The 13088-nt window shown below is 48.2% G+C and overlaps 1 long non-coding RNA gene across 1 annotated transcript in view; it reads right to left on the bottom strand.

Moving 5' to 3' along the window:
• LOC109247750 (uncharacterized) overlaps window positions 1–13088 on the bottom strand; it is a 58431-nt gene that overhangs the window by 18470 nt on the left and 26873 nt on the right. The gene's annotated exons all lie outside the window — the stretch shown is intronic.

Here is a 13088-nt window from a genome sequence, read left to right as displayed (position 1 = left end):
CAGAAGGGCAAGTCATGGGCCCACACGACCACCAGAGAGACTTGGAGGTGTGATTGATGCTGGGGGCTACTGGCCAGAATGGATGGCAGCAGGAGCAAAAGTCTATTAATAAAGCAGAGTACACTCTGCATGGAAAATAACTTCTGTTCCTTTTTTTTTTTTTTTTTTCAACGTTTTTTTATTTTTTTATTTTTGGGACAGAGAGAGACAGAGCACGAACGGGGGAGGGGCAGAGAGAGAGGGAGACACAGAATCGGAAACAGGCTCCAGGCTCCAAGCCATCAGCCCAGAGCCTGACGCGGGGCTCGAACTCACGGACCGCGAGATCGTGACCTGGCTGAAGTCGGAGGCTTAACCGACTGCGCCACCCAGGCGCCCCAACTTCTGTTCCTTTTATGTATACTTCAGATCTTCCCTAAACATGTGGTAAATGCTAAAACCTAAAAGATTTACCCTTGGTCCCACCTCCAAGTTAAGCTTCGTTTAGACCTTGAATCCCTTCTTTTGCATCTATAATAGACATTATTCCAGACATTTTTTAGAATTGTAAGACCATGCACGAAGAAAGGAAGTCTCCTATAATCCTGATCTCCAGTATTAGCCTATTTATGTCAGACGAGAGTGGCGCCTGGCTGGCTCAGTGGAGCATGCAACTCTTCCCTGCCCCCCCCCCCATGTTTATTTTTGAGAGAGACAGAGCACAAGTAGGGGAGAAGCAGAAAGAGATGGAGACGCGGGATCCAGGCTCTGAGCTATCAGCAAAGAGCCCGAAGCAGGACTCAAACTCATGAGTTGTGAGTTTCATGGCTTCAGCCAAAGTCAGACCCCCAACTGACAGCCACCCAAGCGCCCTTGGAGCGCTCTTAATCTTGCTCCAGATTAAGATTGCAACTCTTAATTCTCGAGGTTAAAAATTCAAGCCCCAGCTTGGGTGTAGAAATTATTTGAAAATAAAATGGGACGCCTGGGTGGCTCAGTAGGTTAAGCATCCAACTCTGTTTTGGCTCAGGTCATGATCTCATGGTTCATGAGATTGAGCCCCAAATCCGGCCCCTGGCTGACAGTGCAGTGTGTTTAGGATTGTTTTCTTCTCTCTCTGCCCCTCCCCCGCGCTCTCTCTCACATTCTCTCTCAAAATAAGTAAACTTAAAAAAAAAAAAAGGGATGGCTATAGTCTAATGTATCCCATATTACAGTCCCTTCCCAAAGACAACAGTCCATATTCCTAGTGAGAAGATACAAAAGTTTTGATTAATTAGACTATGTAAACTAGGTTTTCAGTGGAAATAGCTGATCACTACTTGTAATGAGTATTATCTGTACATATTTAAAAGCACATGGAAGGGGTGCCTGGCTGGCTCCAACAGACCACATGACTTGATCTCAAGGTCACGAGTGTGAGCCACATGTTGGGTGTAGAGATTAGTTTAAAAAAATAATAAACTTAAAAATTAAAGCACATATAAGGGTGCCTTGGTGGCTCAGTCTGTTAAGTATTCAACTCTTGAAACTGCTCAGGTTGTAATCTTGAGGTCGTGGGATTGAGTCCATGGGCTCTGTGCAAAGATATTCTGCCCCCCCCTCAAAAAATTAAATGCCCATATAAAATGTTAATTTGGATATGCTGCTTTTTCTCAATTTTTCAGAATAATTTAAACTCTTTAACATTTGTTTCTGGACCATATACTAGTTTTCCTTAAACACATCTTAACCAAATTATTTGTGAGGACAGTAACTTTCTAGTTTAGGTATGAAAAAGTTTATCCCAAGTGTCCATTCTTATAATTGGGATTTGATTTACTTGTCATGTAGGTGTATATGATTTCTACTATTGCTTTTTTTAATCACGGAGAACTCCAAACATGAATAACCCCTTTTCTGCCCATTTACAACAACTTCAGCAACATCTACTCAATTTTCTCTTCCTCACTCCTCCCTGACTTTGCTCTTTAAATTTACTCTGAGCAGGTAATACTTCTCTGGATTATTGCAAAAGCCAGCTGGTCTTTTGGCTTAGCCTATTGCCACAGTCAACTTGCTAAACGTCTAATTAGGTAGGCCCATTCTTACCGGAGAGTTTAATGGCTCCTTGTTGCCTATAAAATCAAACTTGAACTCAAGCCCAGGGGCTAAGATATAACCCAAGCCTTTACCCTATGTTCCTCTTATGCTCCAGTAACAGCCAGTGTTCCATTTCTAGGATGCACCCTGTCCTCTGAGCCTTGCTTCAAAGTTCAGTTGAGAGCTAGTTACCTAAGAATCTTGGGTAAGACAACTCACTAATAAAGTTTGGAGGTAAGAGCGCTTGGGTGGCTTAGTCAGTTGAGTGTCCGGCTCTTGGTTTTGGCTCTGGCCATGATCTCATGATTTCCTGAGATGGAGCCCAGCGTCAGGCTCCATGCTGACGGTGCAGAGCCTGCTTGGGATTCTCTGTCTCCCTCTCTGTACACCTCCCCCACTCACACTGACTCTGTCTCAAAATAAATAAACCAAAAAAAATTGGGGGGTAACTGTGTGCAAGCCATGATCCCTTAGTTCCAATAAAAAATTGAGTTCAGGAGCACCTGTCTGGCTCAGTTGATAGAGTATATGACTCATTCTTGGGGCTTGTGAGTTTGAACTTAATGGTTAACTGTCCAGTGTCACTCATTTCCCCCAAGGTAAGTAACCGTTGCCACTGGCATTATGACTGTTTCCCGAGCAAAGAGATATAGAATTGTTTTTCATGTTTTAAAACTACATAAATAGCTCCATTTTGTGCACATTCTTCTGCATCTCACTTTGGCTTTTACTACTGTGCTTCTCACACCAAACCACATAGGGGCACTTGGCTCCAGGAAGGGCAAAGCTGGAGTCAGGGATGACTCACAGGCCACACCTCTCCAGCCAAGGAAACTGCAGTAAGTCCCTTCTCCCTCCCTGGTGCCTTTCCTCATAGTTAACAAAGGGCACTTGAAGTAGATACTCCACTGTGGCTACTCTCATCCCAACATTCTGTGACTTGGGTATTTGGATGCCTCAATACCGACTTCAGATCTACTTGGAAGAAGGGCATCCATGGAAGAAGAGCTGTTTCTTTTGCGTGCTCATTCAACAAACATTTCAGTTGTGCTAGGTACTGAGGATGAGGAGGTATATAACAGGCAGACTTTGCTCAAGGAACTCACCAACTAGTGGGGGAAATAGTCACTTCAAGACCAAGAGCCCATGCGAGTGACACTTCCATGGAACAGAGGCTAGGAAAAAGGTCTAGAGCAAATAGGGCTTAAAAGGGATGGAAGGAAGCACGCCTCAGAAGAGGTCATGTTTAAGCCTGATCTTGAGTAGGAGTCTCAGAGACCAGGCATTCCAGGAAGAAGGAATAGAAGGGTGAAACAGCACGCATTACATGAATGTAGATGAGGTAGGGGACAAGCTTGGGAGGGTGGGGATGGTGAAGGGGGGAGGACACCAAAAATCTTGGATGTGAAGCTGATGAGTCTGTAAGTTTCAGGATCTCTGAGAGCAGGACTTTTCAGACTTAGCAAAAGAAAGACCTGGGAACTCATTAAAATGCAGATTCTAGTTCCATAGGCCTGGAATGGGGCTTGAGATTCTGTATTTTCTTTTTTAAGAATTTATGTTTTGGGGCACCCAGGTGGCTCTGTCGGTAGAGTGTCCAACTCTTGATATTGGCTCAGGTCAAGATCTCATGGTTCGTGGGTTCAGGCCCCATGTCAGATTCTGTGCTGAGAATGTGGAGCCTGCTTGGGATTCTCTCTCTCCCTCTCTCTGTCGATGCCCCTCCCCTGCTCTCTCTCAAAAAATAAATAAGTTTTAAAAACATATTAAAAAATTATTTTTTAAGTAATCTCTCCACCCAGCATGGGGCTTGAAGTCACAACCTGGAGATCAAGAGTTGCATGCTCTTCCGACTGAGGCAGCCAGGCACCAAGAGACTGCATTTCTATCAAGTTCCTGATGGCACAGATCCTGGATCACACTTTGAGAAGGCAGCCTGTGTGAGGCAGTAGTGGCTGAGGCTGGCTGGTTGGTGAGGAATGACAGGGGCAGAAGCCGTGGGCATGGAAGACAAGGGTGCTGGGCACTAGGACCTGGTGGTGGCTGGATGATAGTAAGGGAGAAGGAGAGACCATGATGGTGTCTTGTCTCCTACCTGAGGAACTGGGTAGGCCACTGGCACTTAGAGCAAGAAATACAGGAGGAAAGGAAATATCTGCATTGGGGAACTTCATAAAGCTGCTGGCCTATATTCTTCATAAATGTCAGTGTCATATAGGACAGAGGGGCTGAGGAACTATTCCAGATTAAAGGAGACTCAAGAGACCTGACAACTAAATGAAGTTATGGGATCCTGGACCAAAACAAAAAGAAAGTGCTGTAAAGGACATTTTTGGGACGATTGACAAAACTTCAATATGGACTGTTGATTAGGTTAAAATATTGCCTCAGTGTTGTTTCCTGAATTTGATAATTATATAAAGATATCCTTATTCTCAGGGAATAACACTGCAGTTAAGAAGTATGATGTAGGGAGTGCCTGGCAGGCTTGACTGGTGGAGCCGACTCTTGATCTCAGGGTTATGAGTTCAAACCCACATTGGGTGTGGAGCCTACTAAAAAAAAAAAAAAAAAAAAAAAAAAGTAAAGGACTGATGTAATTTACTTCCATATGTAATAATAATAAAAAGATGCAAACGTGTGTGTGTGTGTATGTGTTGTGTGTGTGTGTGTGTGTGTGTGTGTGTAAGAGATACAGAGAAGAGAAAGCAAATGGCATAAATGTGAAAAATCAATGACCTTTTTCTTCTTTTTGAGTAAACTCTATGCCCAAGGTGGGGCTTGAACTCACCACCAGGAGATCAAGAGTTGCATGCTCTAGCAACTGAGCCAGCCAGATGCCCCCCAAATTAATGACTCTTGATAAAGGATATAAGGGAGGTCTTTTGTACCATTTTTGCAACTTTTCTGTAAGTATAAAATTGTTGAAAACAAAGATTTCAAGAGGCGAGGACTGCGGTGTTCAGCTCCTGTGTGAACAGGGCAGGTGTGGGCAGATGCTTGGGTGGTCAGGGAATGAACGTGAGGGAACTGCGCTGGAGAAATATCAGGCCGGTGACAGCAACATGTCTCAAACACCCTAATGGCACTGGGACACTGACTTGAACAGGTGTAGGAGGGGTGGGTGGGTGCAGGTGGAGGTGAGCCTCGGGAAGCAGCCAGAGGTGGGAGGGCAGGAAGTCAGCACCCCCCGGGCAGGGACAGGGACGGGGATGGGAACAGGGATGGGGAAGGGGAGTGGAGCCATGGGCCAGGCCCTGCCATAGGAGGGCCTGGGAGATAAGAGAAAGTTCTGCAGGCTGGAGCCAGCACTTGGCCAATGACCTTGGTGAACAAAGGCTGCCTACACTAGGGTGGGGGTGGAGGAGCGACAAGGAGGGAGGAAGAAACGTCAGGGGCTAACAGGTGATCTCCAACAGTTCTCAGCCTCGATGTGACTGTGACCTGGAGGGAGGATTGGGAGTGGGGATGACCTTGATGATTCTCAGATGTTAAGACCTTGGTTGGTCGTTCGGACTGCCAAATGGTGATGCCTGGAAGTCGTGTAAAAGTTCAGTCTAGGGCTCGCTGCTCGCACACTCCCACGTCAGGGGATCTCGCTCTTTCCAGGAGGTAGCCCCTTGCAGTGATGGCCAGAGCGGGTCAGCTCTTTTTCTGGCAAAGGCAGATGGCCCAGCCTGACGCCTCCACCCACAGGCGTCCTTTGTTCTCGAATTTCCCCCAGCTGGGCTTGCAGCTGCGACCGCTGCCACAGCCGGGTACGCCACCAGATGGCGGTAGTGCCCCAGCCTAGCCTCCCGTGGCGGCTTCCAGCTTCTCTTCCCCAGAACCAGTAACTGGGAGGAGCTGGGGTCTCCGCAGGAGCTCCCCACCCCACCCTGGCTTCCAGCTGCATTTAAGGGCATTTTGCCTGCCCTGAGTGCAGGCAAAACTATGGCTGTTCCTTGTTCAGGCTGCAGTTGCCAATGCCTAGTTCAAGCACAAGAGCACTGAAAGTGGAAACAAAAAGGAGGGGTGGGGGTGGATTATCAGTGTATATTTTTATTCTTTTAATAATTATTTCTTTAAGTAGTCTCCAGGCCCAACGTGAGGATTTAAATCACAACCCTGAGATTAAGAGTCATGGGCTGTACGGACTGAGCCAGCCAGGAGCCCCATCAGTGTATATTTTTAATAAATACAGCAAAGTGATCATTATGGAAGAAATGTCAGATCTTTGTTGGGTTTCTTTCTTTCTTTTTTAAGATTAAAAATTTTTTTAATGTTTATTTATTTATTTTGATAGAGAGAGAGAGAGAGCGCATGAGCAGGGGAGGAGCAGAGAGACAGGGAGAGAAAGAATTCCAAGCAGGCTCCACACTGCCAGCCAGCACAGAGCCTCAAGTGGGTCTCGAACTCACAGACCATGAAATCATGACCTGAGCCAAAATCAAGAGCTGGACGCTTAACCAACTGAGCCACCCAGGCACCCCAAGACTTTATTATTTTTAAGTAATTTCTATACCCAACATGGGGCTTTAGCTCACTACCCTGAGATCAAGAATCCCTCGTTCCACTGACTGAGCCAGCCAGGCGTCCTTTGTTTGGTTTCTTTATATTTCATTCATGGTTTATTTTGGATGACAGAAGGTGGGAATCATCTCGATCTTTTCAATGCCTAAACTCCCCCTTGGACAGTGCCAAGCAATTGCTAGGCCCTAATCAAGAAATAAGAAGGCCTACAGTCCAATTTTGGTTTTATTCCCAACTTGCTGTGTGACTCTGAGCAAAACACTTACCTTCTCTGGATTTTACAGGTCTTTTCTATACAGGATGAGCTTGGGCAATACCCCCAACCCTCCAACCCAGGCCTCCTGTGCCATTCCTGCACACGTGTCCTCACCTTTGCTGACACTTCTAGGGAATGCCCTTCTTTGTACACAGAACTCATTATTCTTGTAAAAATGAATAATTATTGAAATCTAAAACTCAATTGATGGGTTAAGCTACAGATTAGACCCAACTGAAGAGAATCCACTGGAGAAATATGTTAAGAAATTATTTAGAACACAGCAGTAAAGCATAGACTTATAATACATGTCAAGAGAGCCAAAAGAAGTGGAAAGAGAGAAACAGAGCATAATGAGAAGGTCTAACTGCATCAAATTTGAGTCCCAGGAGGAAACAGTAAGAGAATGGAGGGAAGACAAATTTTAAAGAAAGAATGCCTGCTGAAAAACTTGAATCCACAAAATTGAGAAACTCCTAACTCCTAAGCAGAGTAAATGAGAAATCTGCACCTGGGCCCATAACGTGGGCAGAGTAGCAAGGGCACAGGATCTTAAGCACTTGCTGAAGAGAAGGCCAGAGCACTTACACAGGGACAGCGTGGTGGCCGCTCACCAGCAGCAAGTCGGAGACTGGAGCCTTCAGAACACTACGCACAAAGTGCCGAAAGTCTGTCTGAACTAGAAGGATGCAGCCGGCAAAGCCACCTTATAAGAATGAGAGTAAAATAAAGAGAATCACAGATAAATGAGAAGAACGAGTTCTGCACCAAGAGAACTGAACTAGACGAACTTCTAAAGGCTACACTTTGGGGTGCCTGGGTGGCCCAGTCTGTTAAGCGTCCAGCTTCGGCTCAGGTCATGATCTCACGGCTTGTGGGTTCGAGCCCCGCGTCGGGCTCTGTGCTGACTGCTCAGAGCCTGGAGCCTGCTTCGGATTCTGTGTCTCCCTCTCTGCCCCTCCCCTGCTTGTGCTCTCTCTCAAAAATGAAAAAACATTAAAAAAATTACAAAATAAATGATATGCTTCCAAAGCACGGGGAAGAATCCAGAAAGAAGGTCAGTAATGCAAGAGGGGACAGGGAACAGGCACAGCGGTAAACAATACAGATGGAAGCTCAAACAGCCCCTCACTTCACTCTGGTGGGAACAGGGTAGTGGGCAACCCTTGCTCACATGTCCCCTCTAGGCCGTGTGCTCCTGGAGACCAGGGACAATGAACGAATAACAGACAAAGTGACTCTGAGGGTGCCCCACAGCATCCTGATACTGCCATTCGAAATCCTTCCAAGCATTTTCCAAACCTATTTGCCCATGGAGAGTCTCATGGGACTTAGGTTCCTGAGGGCTGACTTGAGGGATGCTGCTTTTTCTTCTATGGGTCCATTCTCTCTTGAATCTCACAGAGTGGGATTTACTCCCATTTCCTGGATGGGAACATTCTAGCTCAGAGAGGTGGGTGAGTTTCTTTTGGTTACTTGGCTAACAAACAGCAGATTCCAAGTCCAAGGACTTTCCTGACTTTCTCTTCATTCAAGCCACATCCTAAGATGCACACTGCCGAACCCACTTGCAGAGGGTACACTGACCGGTACAGAGTTGGAAGGAAAGGTTTCCAGAGCCACCACCCCCGGAGGTGGGGGGTGAGCTTTGGAGTGAGTGATTGGGACAAAGCTTCGTATTGGATTTTGCAGGCTTCATCCAGGTAACTCCTGCTGCCACCCAAACGGGGAAGTGAGGGCTCAGCCTCCGAGGCCCTCTCACCTCTGCCGCTGGTCCCACACACCTCACTGTCAAGGCTTGGTCTCTGGCCACAGGAAGGTGAATGGGACATACAGGTTAGGTGACAGACTTCCACGAACACCAGGGTGAGAAAGCAGCTGGGGAGCCTGCACCCCGAGTGTGCAGGGGACCGTGAGGAAAGAGGCCCACAGAAGAGGACCTGGAAAAAAGTACCCTAAGGCCTGACTCGTTGTCCCCTTCCTGCAAAGTGCTGCCCCCACCCCCTCCAAGGAGCACAAGGCTCCTGGAATGAGTGGGAGATTGTTTTCAGGGTCCTTTATAGCATTCTTCACCTATTTTTGTCTTCTTTTTCTGTTAGAGGTCCTTTCACATGGGACACTTCCTTCCTCCTACACAAAGCAACACAGGGTGCTGGGAAGGGCAGGGCTGGTGTTGGCCGGCTCGCTGAGGACGGGACGAGCCACCCCTCTTGGGCCTTCAGTTCTGTGTCAGGGCTTTGGCTTCTTTTTAAAAAAAAATTTTTTTTAATATTTGTTTAGTTTTGAGAGAGAGAGAAACAAAGTATGAGCAGGGGAGGGGCAGAGAGAGGGAGACACAGAATCCGAAGCAGGCTCCAGGCTCTGAGCTGTCAGCACAGAGCCGGATGTGGGGCTCGAACTCATGGACTGTGAGATCATGACCTGAGCTGAAGTCGGACGCCCAACTGACTGAGCCACCCAGGAGTCCCTGGGCTTCAGCTTCTTGAGCTCAGAAGCCATCTCTGGGCAACAGCAGTGTTGCTGAATTCCCATGAGTCTTAATTCCCTAATTTATGCTGGGAAGCTTGCTTTCCCCCTCTTCCCTGGGCTCACGATGGGTCCCGAATGGTTCAGAACAAGGGGAGAAGTTGGGGCACTTGAATCAAGTTTGAAGAACGAGATAAATTGTCCCCTGCACCTGGGTGGAGGACACCCCTCTGGGCTCAGCTTCAAGGATACCATGTCTCTCCCTGGATCCAGCTGGACACGCACAGGCTCTTGTTTTCTTCAGAGTTCCAGTTCTAGATGAGTTACCACCGTGATTCATTCAGCTGCCGTCCAGTCTCAGCAATCCTCAGCCCGGGAGACACCCTGTCTCTCCCCTGCTCCCTGCCCCACGCCTACCTTGAGGGCGAGGGCAGCCAGGCCGGCGGAGAGCTGCGGCTCCTCACCTGCCTGGCATTCGTCAGCACCCAAACAACAGGGGAAGAATGATGGGCCTTGGCAGCTGCCGGGCTATCCAGCAGGGCAGGGAAGGTGGCCAGGTGGGGCTGAAACAGGGCGCGGCGACAGCCCTGGGAGCTCCAAGGCCTGCCCAGACACCTGGCTGGCCCAAGAGGCCTGGGTGTGTTGACAAGTGTGGGCTGACCCAAAGCCAGGCTACTGAGCACCCGGTGAGCACAGTCCTTGGTGGGCAACTGAACAAATAAGGCAAGGGGGGATGGAAGCCTCTGATTGGTTATTTGCAAGATGCAGATAACAGCAGGGTGGTTTGGGAATGAAATGACTTGATACATATAAGGAACTTAGAACAGTTCTAGTAAGTGCTCAAAAATGCCAGCTATGAGTCTTATGGGCCCAACACATAGGGCACAGCAGGTTCAGTGTCGGTTCATCTCTTATCCTCCACGTAACTCAAAAACAACAGATGAGATCAAGATAGCCACAAAAATCACTGCACACTGAGTCCTCACGAAACCCTATGAGGTAAGTGTCATCACTGAGCCCACTTAGTCGATGGGTAAACAGTCATGGAGGGGCTGTGACTCACCACGAATCACCAGCTGAAGCTGACACATAGCAAGGAGGTATGGAGTGGCCGCCCAGTGGAGGACCCGGTCCAGCCCGGCTCAGGCAGGGCTGGTGTCTTTCCTTCCTCCGCCCTCTCCCGACACCCACCACCTAAGAAAAGCCTGCTGAGGCAGGTATGAGAATCTGCCTTTCACAGATGGGGAAACATGGCACCGAGAGGTGAGAAGCTGACATTCTTTCCCCAGGTGGCCTCCACCAGACTCTGTCCTCACTCCTGAGCCCATGCCTCACTCCCCCCCATCACTTAGGCCTCTCTCCCTCCAGGAAGCCTTCCCTCCCTGACTCACCTGACTGGGAAGGAACACTCTCACCCTGGGCGCCATTACAGAAGTGCATGGAGCCCCTTCCTTTCTGCGTGACTTTGGTGAACCAGAGAGACTGGGAGTTACTTCCGGAGGGTGTTGGCCAAAGCTAGGAGACTACCAAAAGAATTACTTACAGAAAACTTCATCCAACAGCTATTACTAAGCATCTGCCAAGCATCAGACACATGGGCCCCACCACGGAGAAGCCTCCGTCTGGGGGTTCCTTAACAGGTGGCTTGTTTCAGGTGTTGAGTGTTATGATTTTGGGTGGTGCTATGGTGGCCCAAAGAGGGGACCCAGGTTTTAGATCTTAAGATCAAAAGAGAGAATTTTTTTTTTCTTTTTAACGTTTATTTATTTTATTTTTTTAAAAACTTTTTTTAATGTTTATTTATTATTGAGAGACAGAGAGACACAGAGCATGAGCAGGGGAGGGGTAGAGAGAGGAGAAGGTGCAGAATCTGAAGTAGGCTCCAGGCTCTGAGCTGTCAGCACAGAGCCCGACGTGGGGTTCGAACTCACAAACTGTGAGATCATGACCTGAGCCGAAGTTGGTCGCCTAACCAACTGAGCCATCCAGGTGCCCCACGTTTATTTATTTTTGAGAGAGAGAGAGAGAGAGAGAGAGAGAGAGAGAGAGAGAGAGAGAGAAAGCGCATGGGGGAGGGGCAGAGAGAGAGGAGACAGAGGATCTGAAGCAGGCTCTGCACTGACAGCAGAGAGTCTGATGCAGGGTTCAAACCGACGAAACTCAAGATCACGACCTGAGCCAAAGTCAGATGCTTAACTGACTCAGCCACCCACACCCAGACACCCTGAGAGAATTCTTTAATAAACTCCAACTTGCTTCCTTCCATGTGAGAGGGTCTTCACCCTCAAGGGGGTGCTATGTCTCTGCCAAGGTCCCTTCAGTCCTGCTCTCTGCTCACGCAGGGCTACTAGTGTAGAAGAACCACGGCTGTGTTGTGTCTCCATCTGTAAAATGTGCACGCAGTGTGATGGAGAGAAAATGCTTATGAAGCCCCTGGGCACAGAGTTGGCACTCCAAACACAGCTTTATTTCTCAGCACAAATGTTAATTTCCCTTTCAAATGCAAACTGCTCAACCTCCCAAGCAGTTTGGTCTCTGTCTGAAGGTCACAGCCAGGTCTGGTTTTGCCCTGCTGGCCTTTCCAGCCTGTTTCCTGCCTCCCATGCAGCCAACTTGTCGGGCGTTCCTCTCAGCAATTTGTCTGCTCAAAGCTTTTTGTCCCTGAATATGCCGTTCCCTTGTGTGAAATGCCTTCCCTCCCCTGCTTTGCACAGCACACTCCTGCCGATCCTTTTCACTTGGTTCAGTTCTCCTCCTCCACAGCTTTCTCAGACTCCCCTGGGCAGCATCAATCACCTCTCCCTCTGCTCTCTCGCGATGGCTTGTCCATGCGATGATTTTGCTTATCCTAACTGCCATTTCTCTGATTCTTTTCCTATTTCTCTGGTTCCCCCTAGTCTTAATAGCTCACCGGAGAGAAACTGAGGTGGATAGAAGACTTGTGTACTTTTTAGGGTATCAGAGCATGGGGATCAGGATGACCTTCTTGAACCCACAGCTCAGGCAGGGCCCTGTTTGTTGGAATGCTCAAGGTCAGACTTGATGACTCCTCCCAAAACTGGTGCCCCTGGAAGGGCCATATCCTGCCTCTAAGTATCGAGGCTCCCACTGCACTGAGGGTGATCAAGTCCCAGTGAATCCTGCCCATGCACTTGGACAAGTCAAGGCCGGAGGCTTGTGTCTCTATGCCTGGTGCAGAGTGAGGCCTCCTTGGCCAGAAATCCACCTGAACGCCTTTGGCCATCCAAAGTCTTGGATCCTGGCTTTGAGCCCCCATAGGGGCTCTGAGTCTTGGCTAGAAGGATTCTTAGCTCTTTAATTAGGGCTAAACATATATACAGGTCTCTCCACCCACCCAGATTCAGGGCAGGACACGGAACATCTGGCATCCTCTTTGGCTTCCAGAATCATTGAATACTCTCCTGCTCTGAATCCCACTCCTTCAGATAGAAGCTAGACCTTCACTTCCTCAGCCTCTTTATAGCTGGAGCACCGCAATGACCTGGGCTCTGCTCCATTATTGGCAACTAAGAATCCAGATGGACACAGGCATCGTCCAGATGCAATACCTTGTTCTGGGAAGGCTCCTAGAGTATGGAGATGAGTCAGAACAGACAATTCTAATAGGGCATCCAGGAAAAGACTACAATGAGGGGAGGCGTCCAGGGCTATGAGAGCATCAGTTTTGGAGACTTGCAGGGAGAGGTCCCGTCTTACTCACTTATTAATTGCCCTGTCCTTCTGGCAGTGAGGTGTCCTGTAAAATAAACTGGATTTACTATCTGAAGACTTG

Source organism: Panthera pardus, unplaced genomic scaffold, assembly GCF_024362965.1.
Source record: "Panthera pardus isolate Hobbes unplaced genomic scaffold, ASM2436296v1 HiC_scaffold_8, whole genome shotgun sequence".
Classification (NCBI taxonomy): Eukaryota; Metazoa; Chordata; class Mammalia; order Carnivora; family Felidae; genus Panthera; species Panthera pardus.
Note: the sequence above shows the minus strand (reverse complement) of the source record. Positions and strands in the feature narration are given on the sequence as shown.